Source organism: Saccopteryx leptura, chromosome 8, assembly GCF_036850995.1.
Source record: "Saccopteryx leptura isolate mSacLep1 chromosome 8, mSacLep1_pri_phased_curated, whole genome shotgun sequence".
NCBI classification, from domain to species: Eukaryota; Metazoa; Chordata; class Mammalia; order Chiroptera; family Emballonuridae; genus Saccopteryx; species Saccopteryx leptura.
In genome coordinates this window covers 15885231-15904691 of record NC_089510.1, presented here as the reverse complement: position 1 = coordinate 15904691, position 19461 = coordinate 15885231, and positions in this window count along the sequence as shown.

Genomic DNA, 19461 nt, shown 5'->3' with positions numbered 1-19461 from the left:
GAGTGGAGGTGGTTAGCATGTTGTGTGGCCAGGAGCTGCTGCTGTCATGGTCATGCATATGAAGGTTCCCACTGAATTCAGGCAGATGGTAAAGAAACAGTAGAGCCAAAAAATGGTGGGCCATTCCTTTATTAAAGTCTTGCACCAGCCAACGAGCAAACACACAGGGCTCCCAAAGCCACTGGCATATTCTACGGTTCTACAACCAGGAGAATCTTCTCTGGTTTCTCCTAGAATCAAAGGCCCCACCAGTCTTAGTGGAGCTTGCAAAAGCCCCTCACCACTGGTTTCACATCTGCACACCTTCTCACTTCTCTGCCAACATGGCTTCTTTCTCAGCACCCTGTGTTCTCTCTCCTTTCACTCTGCAAACATGGCTTCTTTCTCAGCACCCTGTGTTCTCTCTCCTTTCACTCTGCAAACATGGCTTCTTTCTCAGCACCCTGCATTCTCTCTCCTCTCACTCTGCAAAGGTGGCTTCTTTCTCCTTCTCCTCCTCTTCTCTCTTTTCAAAACTTTCTGGCGTGAAAACCTCTCCTCCAGCAAACATTAGCAAAACGATGGCCCTTCCCAAGCAGAAAGGTAATTTGCAACCTCACAGACCCACATATACCTGGCGTTGCCCAGCCCCCAATGCAAACTGTAAGCGAGCAAACATAAAAATCATATTTTATAAACTTATTTGACCAACACATGTTTACTGGATTGCAGTAATAATCTTCCAGTGAACACCAGTGAACCATTTGAGATGTCCTAGAATTCTCTGGGAAGCATTTGAGGCCAAGCTGAAGTTACAATTCAGTAGAAAGGCTTGAGCCAGAGTAATATTTCTTGTTAATATTATTGAACTCTGTTTTTACCCTCGTAAAGCTTGTGTCTTTATTCATCTGATACTGTGGTCGGAAACTATGAAGTGTTACAGTCCTCTATTCAGTCAACACTGAGTCTTTGTCTCTCTACTTTGAGTGCAGAATTGCCTAGTCATCTCTGAAGGAATCTCCTCCCATCCCCCCCCCCCCCCCGCAAGTAATCTAGCTGCTTACTAATTAATAGTTTAATGTTAACTACTTTTCTAACAAATGAGTGTGGCCCTAAACTTTAATTTTTTTATAATGTTTAATGCACACTTACTATAGGTCTAGGATTGTTATATAAACAACTCTAATAACTCATATACTATTTTTTAAAGTTTATTTTTTTTAAAATTAAAGCAAAACTTTTTTAAGACAGTCCAGAATATTTGAAACTTTCTCCAGAATTTTCACAATGGTTCCATGGCATTTAGAAAATTTATTTCTACCCAGTCAGAATTTGAGTGACCTTGTCTTGAAGACTTGCACCTAACCCATGAGCAAACCTGAGTATGGAGGCGAGTGTGGGACGTCCTGAGGCCCATAAGAAGCAAGTGCCTCATGCTTAGTTGTATGTTGCTATAACTGTGGGCCTTACTTTCCATTTCACCAGTTTTCAAATACTGAATATATTTGCTAAATAATTTAAGGAATTTTAACGATTTAAGGTTTTTCTCTCTTTTTTTTTAAATTTTCATTTTTAATTTATTGTGTTGACACGGTTTCAAGTGTCCCACTCAATATAACACCCTCCATGCACCACATCATACTTCTCATACCTCATGCAAAGTCTCCTACAACCTCCATGTGCCCCCTTTGCCCCTTCCCCTACCTCTACCCCCCATCTCTCTCTGGCTATTGCTACCCTGTTGTCTCTGCATGTATGTGATACATATATATATATATGAATGATTTGGCTAATCCCTTCAACTTCTTTGGTCCCATCCCCTACTCCCCCTTCCCTCTGACAGCTGTCCTTCTTTCCCCCTGTGACCTTGCTCTGTTTCTGTTTTGTTTCTCAGTATTTTTTATTTATTAGATTCCACATATTAGCAAAATCATATGGCATTTGTCTTTCTCTGCTCAGCTTATTTCACTTAGCAAAATAACCTCCAGGTCCATCCAAATTATCTTTTTGTAATTCTTTTTTGTCCACCTAGTATCCCATTGTGTAAACGTACCACAGCTTTTTGTCTTCACATGTCCACTGATGGACACTGGGGCTGTTTCCAGATCTTGGATATTGCAAACAACACTGCAGTGAACATGGGAGTGCATATCTTTGTTTGAATTAGTGTGTTGGGATTCTTAGGATATATTCCTAGAAGTGGGATAGTTGGGTCATAAAGCAGTTCCATTTTTAATTTTTTTATATTTATTTATTTATTTATTCATTTTAGAGAGGAGGGGAGGGAGAGAGAGAGAGAGAAAGGGGAGGAGCAGGAAGCATCAACTCCCATATGTGCCTTGACCAGGCAAGCCAGGGTTTTGAACTGGCCACCTCAGTGTTTCCAGGTTGATGCTTTATCCACTGCGCCACCACAGGTCAGGCCCCATTTTTAATTTTTTGAGAAAATGCCATACTGTTTTCTGCAGTGGCTTTATAACTCTGCATTCCCACCATCAGTGCAGGAGGGTTCCCTTGTGTCCACACCTTTGCCAGCACTAGCTGTTTGTTGATTTGTTAATAAAAACCATTCTGACAGGAGTGAAGTGATATTTTATTGAATTTTAATTTGTATTTCTTTGATGATTAATAACAGTGAGTATTTTTTCATATGCCATTTGTATGTCCTATTCGAGAGATGTACTTTCAAATCCTTTGTCCATTTATTAATAAAATTGTTTTTCTGGTGTTGAGTTTTATAAATTCTGTATAAATTTTGTTAATTAACCCCTTACCAGATGGGTCAGTGAATGTGTTATTCTATAGAGTCCGTTGTCTTTATTTTGTTAATTGTGCCTTTTGCTGTGCAAAAGCTTTTTAGTTTCATAGTCCCATTTGGTTATTTTGTCCCTTATTTCACTTGCCTGAGAAGCTATATTGGCAAAAATAATGCTATGAGAGACGCTTGAAGGGATACTGCCTATGTTTTCTTCTAGGATTTTATGGTTTCACAGCTTACACTTAAGTCTTTCATCCCTTTTGAGTTTGTATCAATATTTGTGCTTGGTGTTAAGTTGGTGATCCAGTTTCATTTTTTTCATGTACCTGTCCAATTTTCCTAACACCATTTATTAAAAAACTGTATTTGTTCCTTCTCTAAGGATGTTTCTTGGGGTTATATTTATCCTCCTGTTATTTATGAGTCTTGAATATTCTTGACCCTTTTGTGGGTGGAGTTAATCCTTCAGGCTGGCAGGCTCTCAGGGTCAACCTTGATCACGTGTATTAGATGCTTTGCCGTGCCTGTCCTATGGGGCATAGCTATTCTCAGCTGGGTCTGGCACTTGCTAGACTCCTCCGTTGAGTATGCTGCTTGCATGGCTATTTGAATCTAGCAGTGGTGTAATCTGCAACCCATTACTGGTTGTGTTGGTTCTGGGTCCTCTTGGGTAAGGGCTCAGATACCGGTTGATGTCAGACATTGTTTGTAACTCACCACGGACTACGTTTCTGGAGCTGCCACTCTGTTCACTGTTTGAGTCTGTGCTTTCTATGTGTTGGTGTGTGTGGAAGGGGTCAACCTGTTTCTTTTTTTTTTTTTTTTTAATTTTATTTTTTTAATGGGGTGACATCAATAAATCAGGATACATATGTTCAAAGATAACAAGTCCAGGTTATCTTGTCTTTTAATTATGTTGCATACCCATCCCCCCCACCTATACCCATAGATATAGGTGAGGGCTAGACAATCAGGAGTAGAGGAAGGAATGCCCTAGCAGTGGTCGGCAAATTCATTAGTCAACAGAGCCAAATTGAAATTTCTTACCCAAAGTCAGATTGCTCTCTGTCACCTTCTATCTTGTTTTCTTTGTGCCCCTTCCCCTCCCCCTTTCCCTCTCCCTTTCCTCCCTCCCCCCGTAACCACCATACTCTTATCAATGTCTCTTAGTTTCACTTTTATGTCCCACCTACGTATGGAATAATGTAGTTCCTGTTTTTTTCTGATTTACTTATTTCACTTCGTATAATGTTATCAAGATCCCACCATTTTGCTGTAAATGATCCAATGTCATCATTTCTTATGGCTGAGTAGTATTCCATAGTGTATATGTGCCACATCTTCTTTATCCAGTCATCTATTGATGGGCTTTTTGGTTGTTTCCATGTCCTGGCCACTGTGAACAATGCTGCAATAAACATGGGGCTGCATGTGTCTGTACGTATCAATGTTTCTGAGTTTTGGGGGTATATACCCAGTAGAGGGATTGCTGGGTCATAAGGTAGTTCTATTTTCAGTTTTTTAAGGAACCACCATACTTTCTTTCATAATGGTTGTACTACTTTACATTCCCACCAACAGTGTATGAGGGTTCCTTTTTCTCCACAGCCTCTCCAACATTTGCTATTACCTGTCTTGTTAATAATAGCTAATCTAACAGGTGTGAGGTGGTATCTCATTGCAGTTTTGATTTGCATTTCTCTAATAACTAAAGAAGATGAGCATCTTTTCATATATCTGTTGGCCATTTGTACTTCCTCCTGGGAGAAGTGTCTGTTCATGTCCTCTTCCCATTTTTTATTGGATTGTTTGTTTGTTTGTTGTTGAGTTTTATGAGTTCTTTGTATATTTTGGATATTAGGCCCTTATCTGAGCTGTTGTTTGAAAATATCATTTCCCATTTCATTGGTTGTCTGTTTATTTTGTTATCAGTTTCTCTTGCTCAACCTGTTTCTAAGGATCAGCTTCTTCTTGCTTAGGGCTGACAGCAACTCCATGAAATGGCCCACGTTCCTTAAGATTTGCCTCCACTTTTTAACTGCTCCGCCTCGTCTCGCAGCTGCCTGCAAGAGAGACTGCAGTATAGACTGTAGAGTGGGCGCAGACTGGCCTCACCCCACTATCCCCTCCACAGGTTGCAAGCTTGGTGAGTTAGGGCAACTGAGGTGGGGAGGACAACATTAGGGAGTCCCTCTACTCGGGGAGTCATGAGCTCAGTATGGGAAATGTGACCCCCATTCCAGTGCCTAATCCCTAAACTACTGCTGGATACCGCAAGAGGGGTGAGCAGCAGATTCAGGTTGGGTGATGCTGACGGTCTCTTCATGAAGTATAAGCATCAGTCATATTCTCAAGAAACTGGAGGGGGAAGCTTCAGCCTTAATGCCAGACAACTGAGTCACTGTCACCCCATGAGTCTTTTCAGCTCCCTGCTTTCTGGCTAAGGCTGCTCACTTCTCACAGGGTGCTGCCCCGTCTGCACAAGGTGGGGCAAAGATATCCGTGAGGGCGGGGAACTTCTCTTCCTGCCGTCTGAGGCAGCGTGGAGGGGCCTGCTCCACCTGAGAAAGATGGGAACTGCAGTATTGGAGAATGACTCAGCACAGGGGTTCGGTTGTTGTCCCCCACTGTGTCTCTTCCCAGGGCCACCAATTTCACACCCTCGTGTGACTCTAGTCTTCTCAGCCCTTCCTCCACCAGAGCCACCAGAGCCCAGGATAAGTGGCTGTGAACGAGATTTTCTACACGGGCCCTTTAAGAGGTTCCCTGTGTCCCTGAGATCTGTTTTTTTCTGGCAGACAGAAACTTCACCTCTTTCACAACCAAATGCTATGTGGGCATTTCTTCCTAGCTCAGGTATTGTAGGCTGGAGCGCCCCATCTGGGGCTTAGGACCCACACCTTTCAGGGAAAACGTCTCATGGAGAACCTCCCCGCAGCTGAGATGTCCCTCCAGATCCTTAGCCACTGCTCGCTCCTGGGAGCTGGGAAGCCCTCTGCATCTCTACCCTTTCTACTAGTCTGACTGTGACTTCTTCTGCAAAGCCTTGGTTATAGATTCCTCTTCGTTTATTCCTGAGTTGATTTTTCAGGCTGATAGTTTTTTAATTTAGTTATAACTCCAGTTTGGTCCTGGGAAGAGGTGAGTGCAATGTTGATCTACCTACTCCATCGCCATCTTGGATCTCATTGCTCAGTGGTCTTCTGTGTTGAACTTTTCAGATCAGCCATTTTACCATGGAAACAGAGTGCCTGTAAACTTACTTGAAATATTTTTACTAAGGTATAGATTTCCCAACTATTTTATAACATATGCATCTGAAAAACAACTTTAATGTCTGCTTCCAACTCCCTAGATTTAAAGGAAAGTAATAAAGTGGCTTAGAAATTTAAAGCTACTTCTGATGTTTTAAAGTTGCCTAATATAAAATATGCAGAAATTAAATAGCACATTTATTTCAGACATAAGCTTCTATAACAGGGGTAGTCAACCTTTTTATACCTACCGCCCACTTCTGTATCTCTGTTAGTAGTAAAATTTTCTAACTGCCCACTGCTTCCACAGTCATGGTGATTTATAAAGTAGGGAAGTGACTTTACTTTATAAAATTTATAAAGCAGAGTTACAGCAAGTTAAAGCATATAATAATAATTACTTACCAAGTACTTTATGTCGGATTTTTACTAAATTTGTCAGAATAAATCTTTATAAAACAACTTACTATAGTTAAATCTTTTTATTATACTTTTGGTGCTCTGCTACCACCCATCATGAAAGCTGGAACGCCCACTAGTGTGGGTAGGGACCAGGTTGACTACCACTGCTCTATAAGAATACAGGCCTGAGGTAAGGATGATCATGGCTCCCAAGACAACAAATGAACCGCACTTCGGTAGTTATGGAAGATAAGGATAACGTACTCACATAAAACTCCAAGGTAATTAGTTCTGGACTTTGTGTTATTTTTCAGTCACACCAAAGTTCTGAAATAAAGGCCTCCCTTAAATTAAAATTAAAAGGAGAGTGTGATGTATGAAGTGCATATGGCTGACAGATGCTTTGCTCTGTGTCCATTCTGAATACTTTTCAATGAACATATTTTTCATTACTCCCCTTTTTAGTCTTACAAAAATGTGTCTTTGGAGAATTCTTTAATTTTATGCATCATTTCTATGGCACTGCAAGGCAAATGTTCTTGTTTTTCCCATTGCTTTTTGTAGGATTTCTGTCTTTTGTAAGTAGTCCTTATTTGCTTCCTGAGATTTGTTACCCCCGTTGTGATTACCAGGGTGATACAGTGTAGCCCAGATATTTCCTCTTTCCCTTAGGCTAACTACACTACAGAGGTTTAAATACTTCATGCTCCTTCGATGTCAGCCTCGATTCCAGAGTAAAGGTTTTTATTAATATTCACGTTGTATCCAGAGAAACACCTCATTTTGGGGAGTGGAATGTTGTAGTGAATAATCATCCATCTAGGCAATAATTCATATTCCTCATCTTTTTAGTTTGAGACGAGGCTTGAAGTTAGTCCAGCAGATGCAGTGGTAACCAGAGGGAATATATTGATGCTAAACACCCTATCAGCATCTATGTTAAAAGAGGCTATCCTTCTCAAGTAAATTTTATTTAAGCAACTGCAGTGGAAATACATTGATTAACTTGTTTTGATTTGAGGACACTCTTACGAGGAATCACTGTTCCTCATCCAAGAATTTATAAATATTCTGCCTGCTGCATATGTTTTTTTAACATTGTAGATGTTCTTATCTGTAATTATTTCTGTAAATTTTATGTTTTTTTTTTTCACAAACTATTATTTTGCTAGTCTTTGAACATCCTAATCCATTAGCAACTACAGTGTTGTAAACTAAAATGCTTACTGGAAAGGTAAGGGATCTGGGTTCTAAATTTTCTGTCCCAGTAATTAACCATCTACTCTTGGCCAGGTCGTTTCACCTCCCTAGGTTTTGCTTTTCTCATCTGTAAATTGAATTTTCAGTTTGGATGCTACCTATTGTTTTATCACATTAAAAAAAAATCTTTTTTCCTATGACAGATAGGTAACCAGAATAACAGATTTGCTAGAATAAGTTGTCTTTTTTCTCAGTGCCATTTAAAACACTAATCACAGACCTGGTGTACTCATTTGAATGGTATAAGCATTGATCTAAGCCATCGCCTGAATAATCATGCGTACATATATAATAATCTCTACATATGCGAATAAACATAAGAGCTGAGAATTTGTAAATGGCCATACAAGCACCTTGCTCAATATTTTAAATGTCATATTAATAATAAGCTTTTCTTCATCCTGATACTGTAGCCACACTGGCCTCCTCGTTATTATCCCACTGCACTGAGCCTGCTTCAGCTCCATGAATTTCGAACAAGAATTTCCCACTTTCTGGAATGCTTTTTTCCAAGATACCCATATTTCTTTTTCTCCCTTTTCTTCTGAATCTCTGCTCTAAATTCACCTTATCCAAACATGCATTCTTATTCATCTTTTATAAAAATACATCTATCTCCCTTATTTACACACACATATATATATGAGTACATACAATATATAAAGGGAAAAAATACGTTAAGTAACTTGCAAAATATTAATTGCTTATCTTGAGGTAATACATATAGCATTGACAATTGACTGCTTCTTCTGTTTTAACTGTACAATCATTGTGCCAGCTAAGCATATGGTCTTTTGATGGAAGGCGCATTTATGTGAAATTTCATTACTGTGGTGAGTTCAGTTCTACAAATGCATTATTTTTTAATTTCTCCATCTGATAAACCATGAAGTGAGAGAAAATATATAAATCGCAGCTGCAGAAGAGGACTAGTGTAAAACCCTAAGGAGAATGCTAGAAGATATGAGTCTTTGGAGAATTTAGAGACCAGAGTTTTATAGTCCTCATGAGTAAGAAATAAGACCTGGCATGGAAGAGCTCATAGTAAACTCTCTAATGTGAATGGATGGAAGAGATCACAGTCAACTCCCTAATGTGGATGGAGGTTAGTATCCTTGGCACCTGGGCTCTTATCTGTAGGAAGTCATTTCAAGTGTAAATTTAAAATATTGAAAAATAAACTGTGCAAAGAGCTACACATATTAAGATTATAGAGGAGCAAAGAGTATTGTCGGAAGAAAGTTGATCTTTCTAACAAATGCATTTTTCAATAAACTTTATTGTAAAAGTGGAAGACAATGTGTCTATGTGGAAATGAATCACATCTCAGCTGTGGCACTTCACATATCATGATGATGTATCCAGGTCACAGGCGTCTGAAAGAGCGTCAGTTGAAATCATGACATAAAAGCAATCACTCCCAAAAGCCACGGTAATATTGCCTCTGCTTTTAAAAGAGTAAGTTATAAAATTTAAATGTCTCTTTCTTTCCCATATATTTTTTAAAGTAACATAAAAAGGCTGCTAAAATAAAAGAACAAAAACCAAAATAAAAGTGTATATGCATTCAGTGGTAGAACATCGGCCCAGCATGTGGAAGTCCTGGGTTCGATACCCGGTCAGGGCACACAGGAATAGTGCCCATCTGCTTCTCTACCCTTCCCCTTTTCCTTCCACTCTCTCTCTCTTCTCCTCCCGCAACTAAGAGTCCATTGGACCAAGCTGGTACGGATACTGAGGACGGTTCCATGGTCTCCACCTCAAGCGCTAGAATGGCTTCCGCTGCAATGGAACAACGACATGGATATGCTGAGCATCTCCCCCTGGTGGGCATGCCGGGTGGATCCCCATCTGGTGCATGCGGGAGTCTACTTGCCTCCTCGCTTCTAACTTTGGAGGGAAAAAAGTGCATATCATTTAAATACGAACATGAATATTCTTAATTTTAAGCTGGAGTGAAATTTTAGAGAATATCTGAGAGGTGAAAAAAATACCCAAGTCCCAAATCATACTACCCAAATATTCTTAATCAAAATTTAGGAGAAAAATTAACCATGACTATAATCAAGAAATATGCAATTTCTACATATTCTTATGTTTTATATTTATGTGTACATGTACTTAATCCAAATTATAGGATTACTAATTAAACATACAGATAAATTAAACACATTTCTCTGATTAATGTCTTAGGCATATGAGCAAGTAATTTGAGTGTTAAAAAGACTTTTGTCTCAATCCTTCTTGATCTCCTGTCTGACGTAGTCAACCTCTTCATATATGTGTATTTGAGTTTGTGTGTACACATACATTCAGAGTTCAATCACTTCTCTTCACCACTTTTCCCTATGCTAGCCTCGTCTAATCTGTGATCCTATCTTAAGGAAAGTCTTATGGTAGCTTCCTATATAACATCCCTGGTGTTAATTTCAACCCATGGAGGGGATGCTCCTTACAGAGAATTTCTTTTCTATTGTCAGCTGATACGATACCTGTTCTCAAATACTCCAGTGCTCTTCATTTCACTCATAATGAGACTGATGAGCTTAAATTTTATTAATGGTCTTATAACCATTCCTCCCACTATGTTTCAGTCCTCATTTCTGATTATTCTCATCCTCTTTCAGGTACTTCAGCTACCTAGGCCTCCTGGTTATTGTTCCATCACACTGAGCCTACTTTAGCCCCCAAAATTTCCAACTTTTATGTTCCACTTCCTAAAATGTTCTTCGCCCAGATATCTAGTTCGTTTTCCCTCTTTTCTTTTAGATTTCTGCTCCCAGTCTCACTTTATCAGAAAAGCAACTTTTACTTATTCACATAAGAAGACAAAGAACCCCATCAGACCTCACCCTCCTTTTCTCCTGTCTTATTTTTTCTTTGTAACACCAATACTCACTTATCACGCTACTATATGTTTTCAAGATTTCTTTGTTTAATATCAAGGACAGGTTCCATATCAGTTGGTATCTACTGATGAGATTAGACATCCAACAGCATCAGTAGCAAGAAAGTTTTGGTTTGAAGAAGTCTAAGCTGTTGAACAAATGCATAACTTCATTCTACAACTAATTCGCTTTTAAAAGGCTCATCACACAAGCAATGGAAAGGATGAAAAGTAATGATCCTTTCTTTAAAGGAAGACTCTCTAGTCCACCTGGCTGGTTAAGTGCTTCTAGTGCAGTAAATGCTCTCTGGTATGTATGAACAGGAGACACAACAATTTTCATGTCTTTTGCCTATTTTTGTAGATTCATTCATATTCTTATTTTCTGATCTTATTTTATCAGATCTATCAAGATCCCTGACTAACCATTCAAGTCATTTATCACTACAAGATATTTATACATATTTTACCTTGGGCTAAGCCTCCCCTGTATAGAATAAGATAACCAAGCATAGCACTGATAACTCAGAATATCCTTGGTTGAGGGTGTCGAGCAGCAGCAATCCATTTTAAGACTCTTCAGTGGGCTGGGCTGTTCTTGTCACTCCAGAACATTGAGACAAGGATCTTTTCACCACACAGAAATCCCAGGCTTTCAAAACATTCCCAGTGTTGACGCTTGATTGAACTGAACTTGTCACTTGTTTTTATTCATGACCTCTAAAAGACGTTAACAGAGCAGCTAATAGTTAACAAAGCGATTAACAAAAGTTAGCAAAGCAGTTAACTAAGCAGGGCACATACAAAATTGTTCAAGTGTATAATCTAAAGACGTTTTCCCACCTGTTCTTTATCTCAATCCGATAGAGATGACGGTCTTAATGATCATGCCAGGGGTTATCCTAATCTCGTTCTCCACCTGCAGTATGGTCTGTCTTACTGTCTAATCAGTGGGTCAAATACTCCTAGGATCCTGAAAATCTGTTCTCTAGAATTTCAGCAATTAATAATACCTTAGTTTGTGTTCTTCTGAATGCACAGCTTGAAACAGGGTCTTGTGTGAAAACAGTTCATTATATTTCCCAAGAGAATAGGAGTTGACAAGAATAAAGAGTGGGATGGCGAAGAAGAAAAAGCCCATTTCAGGGAGAGTCACTCAGGTCATTACCATGAGAGGATTGTTTCAATTGCTCCTGAATGATAATATTCCCTTGGTTCTAAGGCCTTCCAGTTATAAAAAAAAATCAAATTTTATACAGAAATAAAATGACAGCTCATCAAGTGAGGCTCTGTCAGGTGGCAGTGAACATTCGCCTGGGAAGGCTGCATGGAACCACTCACCTAAGCCTTGAATAAAATCAAAGACAAGGCTCAATTGATGCAGTTGAAACAACTGGTATCACTCCTTCCTTAGGCCTCTTAAGTCAACTATTAAATAATTTGGATTGTGAATTACTGAATTCCAACATATTTACCTAGTTTTCAGAGTTCACTTTCACCTCTGTCTCCATTTTATAACTCAGTGATTTTTACATGATCACGATAAAGTTTTAACAGAGATTGTAGCAAAACCAAAGCAGAAGGTTTAAATCAATAATCTTCAAATAAAGAGAAAGAAAACTGTCTAGATGTTAGCTGGTGCTTGGATAGCAATTGATAGCAATTTCCAGATCTTTCATTCCCTAGGTATATTTTTCAAAAAATGACAGCACTTATTTATTGATTTTTTAAGTGAGAGGAGGGCAGAGAAAGAGAGGTAGAATCCTGTATGTGCCCAGACCAGGAACTACCCATCAACCCCTGTCTGGGTCCGATGCTCAAATTGATCGAGCTATCCTCAGCACCTAGGGCCAAAGTTAGACCAGTAGAACCACTGGTTGCAAGATGGGAGAAGAGAGAAAAGGAGGAGAGGGAGGGAAAGAGAGGCAGATGGTTGCTTCTCACTCGTGCCCTGGCCGGGGATCAAACCCAGAACATCTGTCTGTCAGGCTGATGCTCTATTCATTGAGCCAACTGGCCAGGGCCCAAAAATGACAGTACCTAGACTCTACCTACTAGCCATTGATTCCCACCTCTCCTTTCATAGCTATCTTCATCTTGTGTTACAGACGACACATTGTTTCTCCCTGACATCTTCCTATGGTGTGCTGTCCCAGGTACGGGGCCCTGCCAGGGAACGAATGTGCGGCTGGAAATATGCTGTGCTTAAGGTTTAGACCACAGAAGTATGACTAGGTTGACTTAGTAAGACATTCTGAGGAAGTAGATGTTTTTCTTTATGTTGTGAAATTAGAATTTATAAGGAGAAAGTTTTCATAGGGCACCTATTAGTCTATTTCTTAGAATTAAAAAAATGAAGTTAGAGCATTCTAAAAAACTTGCACCTCATTTGATTAATTGGTTTGATGATGTGGACGAGCTTTGCCAACTTATTTGTATGGCAGGAACCTTCCAGAAACAAAACCATCTAAACACCCAGCTTCAAGGTTCAATGAACATATACTTAATGAAATGTTACTATATATATAACATGTTGGGATGTAATATTTAAAGCTATTCAAACATATGTTAATTTTTTTTCCCATTTTTCCAAAGCTGGAAACAGGGAGGCAGCCAGACAGACTCCCGCATGCGTCCAACCGGGATCCACCCGGCGTGCCCACCAGGGAGTGATGCTCTGCCCCTCTGGGGCATTGCTCTGCTGCACCCAGAGCCATTCTAGCACCTGAGGCAGAGGCCACAGAGCCATCCTCAGCACCCAGGCCATCTTTGCTCCAATGGAGCCTCACTGCGGGAGGGGAAGAGAGAGACAAAGAGGAAGGAGAGGGGGAGGGGTGGAGAAGCAGATGGGTGCTTCTCCTGTGTGCCCTGGCTGGGAATTGAACCTGGGACTCCTGCACGCCAGGCCGACGCTCTACTGCTGAGCCAACCGGCCAGGGCCCATATGTTAAATTTTTATATTTCAATTTAACTGTGTGAATAATAATTTTTAAAATAGGAGATAGGAGAGTCAAATTTTTTAGTACAATTAAAGTAAGGACAAATATTTCAGCAATACTTGAGGAGATAGTTACTTCCCAAAGTATGCAACATAAATAGGTTAAATGTAGTGATGTGTCAGGGACTTCAATAGGGAGGGAGGTGAGCTGGAAGCATAGCTTGATTCCTGCAATAACTCAGAAAAACAGGCCATGTATCAAAACAAACAACTTATTGATTGAGAATGTCTCCCTTCCCTCACAAGGGAGCAGATAGTTGAGGCTACGCATTTGTCCTCATCAGTGGCTTTGTAGATAGCTTTATACCATTGTGCACAATTTTAATTGAATGCTTAGGTGGCAATTGGAGTCTGGCTTGGATTTTTTTGTTTGCTTGTCCAAGGGAAACAATAGCAACAAGAACTCACTTCTTTTAAGCTTTGTTTTTGTCCTCTAATCTCTGTCGTGACTGTTGCATGCTCAAGCTCTTCAGCTGATTTTATGCTCATGTGTCTGAAAATAAAGTCGCTGAGGCAGGACGGTCTATGGAGCCAATTTAGCATCGTTAAGATTTGGTATACAAAGCCCTCTCTGTTGCTATGGCATAAAAAAAAAGATAATTGTTATATAATAAGAACATTAAAATTTACTGATTCAGGTTTTGAGTAAAATAATTTTTTTGGGGGGTGGATTTGTGTGAAGCCTGCAAAATAGAATCCCTCAAAGCTATCTGTCAGTGAAAACTATTGAAGCTAGGCATGGACCTTAAAACAAAATAAAACAAAACAGACCAACAGAAAATAAAAAGAGAGAGAGGGAAAGAGAGAGAGAGTACTAAGAAAAATAACTTTAAAATGCTTTCTTAAATTTTGGTCATTTTCTCATATATATTTGACATTGTAAGCTATTATGTATTTATAGGTCTCTGAATACATAATTTCAGTAAAATTTTATATACAAATAAGAGTTATCATTAAGTAAAATTATGGTTTTATTAATATATATATTCAGGTAAGTGAAATATTCATTTCTAAAAACATAATAGGCAGTCCTAGGCATTTCTAAAATTGTAAATAAAATGATAGATGTTTATATCAATAAAGGATATCAAGAATGACTTTTTATAACAGAGTTCTTATCACGTGGTAAGCACTCTGCATACATTATTCATTCTTCTATACCTTAATGAGGTTGGTTGTGTTAGAACTGTCTTGCACATGTAGAAAATAAAGATGTCAAATTAAGTAATTTCTCTATATCTTCCATAAATGAAGGGAGCAGAATTCGAGTGCTGCCGTGATTAATTCCTAAGTCTGTGTTCACAGCCACTAAGCTTCATGATGTTTCTTCCCCTCTCTCTCCTCTCCCACCTGAGGCCTGTTCATACAATGGCCACTGTGCCACATTCTTATTTGGGGAGGAGTCAGACCAGTACGACTGAAACGAGTGAAATGGAAGGTGAGGAGTCCCAGAAGATGAGGTCAACTCAGTGGACAGGGTTTGGCTGGTATCTATGTCACATGATTAAATTTTCATTCTAAAAGTGTTGAAAAGTCAATAGGTAACCTTATCTTTTAAAAATATTGTTCTGTAATTGTGTTACAAATGAACTCTTGAGAAGCGAGAATGGAAAGATCGTGTTAAGTGGCCCAACAGTTATGATGATGGCTTACACTTGAGGGACCACGAACAGGGGATATATTAGGGGCATGGATTTGAAGGTAGAATTGGAGAATTTTACTAGGAGTATAAGAAAAAATGGAATTAAGGGTCACTTATAAAATTGTAAGCAGCCTCTAATGCAGGAGGGAACTACAACCAGATTGTATTTGGGTATAAAGACGGATATGACCACATTCACACAAGGAGGGTATGAAGGTATGAATGTTTTATGGATTTCAAAACAGTGTGCTCTAGACAGAGCACTGCAGGCCTCTCAAACAAGTCCAAAATGGCTTGATCATACCAGGAAAAGAGACAGACTCACGGTTTCATTGCGGTAGGTATATGACCAGGTTAGAATTCCCACGCATGCTCTGCATCCGCCAACTACACCCAAGAGGGAAGCACCTGAGTTTCCCCACGAGCACAAAAGGGGGGTGGTGAGGAATCTTAAAAGTTGACATCAAACTTCAAGAATGAAGCCAGACTCCTTGTTATAAAGGTTCAGGTATGAACAATTGCATAAAAAGTAGTGCCATTTCAGGAAGAAGGGGAATCTGAAGGGACTCTTACCAAGCTGAACCCTGAAGGAGTCAGACACCTGCAGAAGGCAGAAGCAGGGTGAAGCTTGTGAAGGCAGAGAAAGCAACATCTGCAGAGATGTGAGATTATGAGTTGCCAAGCACAGAGCATTGACTCCACCAATAATAAATCATTCTCAATTGTGATAAATATAGCTTGCTTACTGGTGAGGAATACCATTGGATCTTTATTCAGATGTTCGTAATCGATTTTTAAAAATAATTGCCTAACATTAATTTGGATAGTGAAAGTACACCAACTCTTTTTTTAAAATCTTAAGATCCAGAACCAAGGCGAACCTTAATCAGTCTTTATACATGAAAGTAGAAGTAGCTGAGGCACTGTTATTTGTATTCCAGGATCTCTGGGGCGTATCTGTGCATTCATTGTTGCCACACACAAGGCTTGGTATTAACAAAACTATTATTTTGGTAGGTCTGTAGTATTTCATTTTATTTCTTCTAGTCTAATAATATCTAATAATACTTAGTATTTAAACCAGATTTTTGGTTTGGTTTTATGTTTCTGATTATCTGGGGAATGTTAGGTCACCTCAATATATTTCAACTATTTCTAAGGTATGGTAAGATACCATAGTGGCTCAAGAATTCTGGGTTGGACTCAAAAAAAGAAATGCACCCCATGTTTATGGCAGCATTGTTCACAATAGCAAAGATCTGGAAACAGCCCAAGTGTCCATCAGGGGACGAGTGGATTAAAAAGCAATGGTACATATATACAATGGAATACTATGGGGCCATGAAAACGAAGGAAATATTACCTTTTGCAACAACATGGATGGACCTGGAAACTATTATGTTAAGTGAAATAAGCCAGGAGAGAAAAAAAAATAAAATGACCTCACTCATTTGAGGAATCTAAGGAACGATGTGAACTGAGGAACGGAATTAAACCTAAAGGGAAGGGGGGAGGGAGCTGTTGGGAGGGGGAAAGGGAGATGTGGAGGGGAATATGGGGGAGGGGGGATACATTTGGAGAGACACTAGAATCTATGTAAACACAATAAATAAATAAATTAATTAATTTAAAAAAAGAATTCTGGGTTGGAAAGTATTCCAGCTTGATGGAATGAGAAGCTGTGTTGAACTAACAGTGACTGCCATAGTCAGAACTTGGGGTTGCAGTGTTTTGTGTCCCATAGTTTGCATTTCTGATCTAAACGGAAAGGTAAAATAGGTAAGATTCATCATTTCACTTCCTTCTTCTGTTTCAGCACCTCTCTTCTTCTATCTAATTTTCACCCCCAGGCCAGGAACCTATTCAATATCCAGTATTATCATACACTGATTATAATGTAATATTTAAGATCTCAAATTAAAAATCTTGGTGCACCACCACCCAGAGACTGTTGATTCTATAACAGACTTTAAATTTCAGAAGTAACTTTATATGTTGTCTGAATAAAGAGATTTAAAAATGTCTGTATTGTATTTCAAATAATGACCCTTTCATAAGGTTTTCAGTCGTTATCTGGCATTTGCCCACCAGGTTTCTTTTTCTTTTCTTTTTTTTAAGTAAAAGGAGGAGAGTTAGTGAGACAGACTTTTGCATGGCCCCAGCCTGGATCCAACCAGCACCCCCATCTGGGGCTGATGATTGAATCAACTGAGCTATTTTTAGCACCTAAGGTTGACACCCTCAGACTAACTGAACTATTCTCAGCACCTGGGCCGTCGCTCAAACCAATCTAGTCACTGGCTGTGACAGGGGTAGAGGGAGAGAAGGAGGAGTGGGAGGGGAAGAGAAGCTGATTGTCACTTTTTATATGTGCCCTGATAAGGGATTGAACCTGTGACGTCCACACGCAGGGCTGATGCTCTATTCACTGAATCAACCAGACAGGGCCATCCACCAGTTTTCTAATAAGGCAGCTTCTGTTTCCTTGGACTTATTTTAGGATTCTGAGTTGTCTAGTTTCTGGCTTGGTTACTCACAATTCCCTTAATTTCATTTTACTGACCAACATTCTAGTTCCTATAGGTCTTTTCCATCTTTTGTAACTCAATTAACTATTATTTATATTAATACTATATAGTAAGTGGCTCACTTCCTAAATCAACATTGATGCTTGATCAATATTTGTTATTAAACCAATGAAAGCTGATACTTTTAGGAATATAGGAAAGTTCAAATTACTATGCAAATCTGATTACCCCAGCAAGATTATAGCATTTGAAAACTGTTGCTAAATAATTGGTGTAATTAGTGTTCATTGTAATGCATCAAATATTTTCCTTATCAGAAATCCTTAATAGATAGAAATAGCTTTAATTCAGAGTATAATTTGTTTCTATAGTTACTATGGAAGTAACTTCCTTTAGTATCAAAACAAATGTCAAAAGCACAACCTTTTATAATAAGTACATGATGTCATTATGTTAGTTTTTCATCTTTCTAGTAGCCTACATTTTATTTTAAAGTGATACTTCAAGTAAGTGGAATGACTGAAAAGGAAGAGTATAATTGTTCAAACTGAAGTCTTTTCAAATATCAAGTTTTGTTAATGAAATTCACTGAAATACTTTAAGTAAAAGATGTTATTCATTGAATAAAAGAGGGAATAATGCAGAACAGATTTAATATAAACAAGAAAGAGATAATAGTAAATGAAAGATGGGATTGAAATAATAGGTGTAAACTCAGAATCTAACTGTAAATTAATCCTGAAATTTGTTTTTGTTGCTTTTAAGTTTAAAATTTTCTCTCTAGAGATGACGTCAGAGTAATGGCGGGGTAGGAAGCGATACCGATAAATCTCCCCCAAAACTCAACAAGATCTTCAACCAGAAACAGAAAAACCTATACTTGGAGCTTCCAGATGCTTCGCAATACACCCAAAGGTATGACTGAGTGAAAAATTGGCTAAATATATAACCAAACCCCGAAGGAAATAGGGAGTAAGAAATGCTCCGCCTTCCTCACTAACCTAAACAGGGCGGCTTTCTCTGGTAACTGTGAATATAGAAACTGAGGCGGGCAAAGAGGGTGAATACAAACGGCCGAACCAGGCTGTGGCACGGAGATCCAAGCCGAGGAAAATCTGATCCTGTGGCAACCCGGGCAATACAAGCTAACACTCGCGCCAAACCCAAACAAAGAAAGACAAGCGGCGCGGCCATTTTACCCGGTCTCCTGGTTGGTGCGCAGTTAGTGGGCGAGAGATTTCTTCCTAGGTCCCGGGAGTCAGTGCCCGTGTTGCCCCACGGAGAGGCAGGGTCAGAGGCCTTTCTGTGGGCCGAGGGCAGAGTCTCTGGGCAGCCCCAGCGCCCTGGGAAAGCCACGCACGGGAGGGAGTGAGAACTAATTCCAACGGTGGAGATTTTCCTTGCCGAGGGTGTTTCACTCAGAGGGAAAGCGGCCGGCCTCATATCCGGGTTTGCGCGCGCAGATAAGGAGTGAGCGATTCCTCCAAGTGCCTCGGCAGTGCGCACCCGTGTTATCGCACAGAGGGGCAGAGTCAGGGGCCTTTGTGTGGGCCAAAGCGGAATCTCGGGCCGCCCCAGCACCTTGCAAAAGCCGCGCACAGGGACGGAGCGAGACTCAATTCCAACGCTGCAACTTTTCCCTGCGGTCCGGGGTTTCACTCAGAGCGTGAGACTGCTGGTCGGATATCCTGGTCTGCGCGCGCAGCCAGTGAGTGAGAGTTTTCTCCAAGCGCCCCGGAAGTGGGCACCCGCT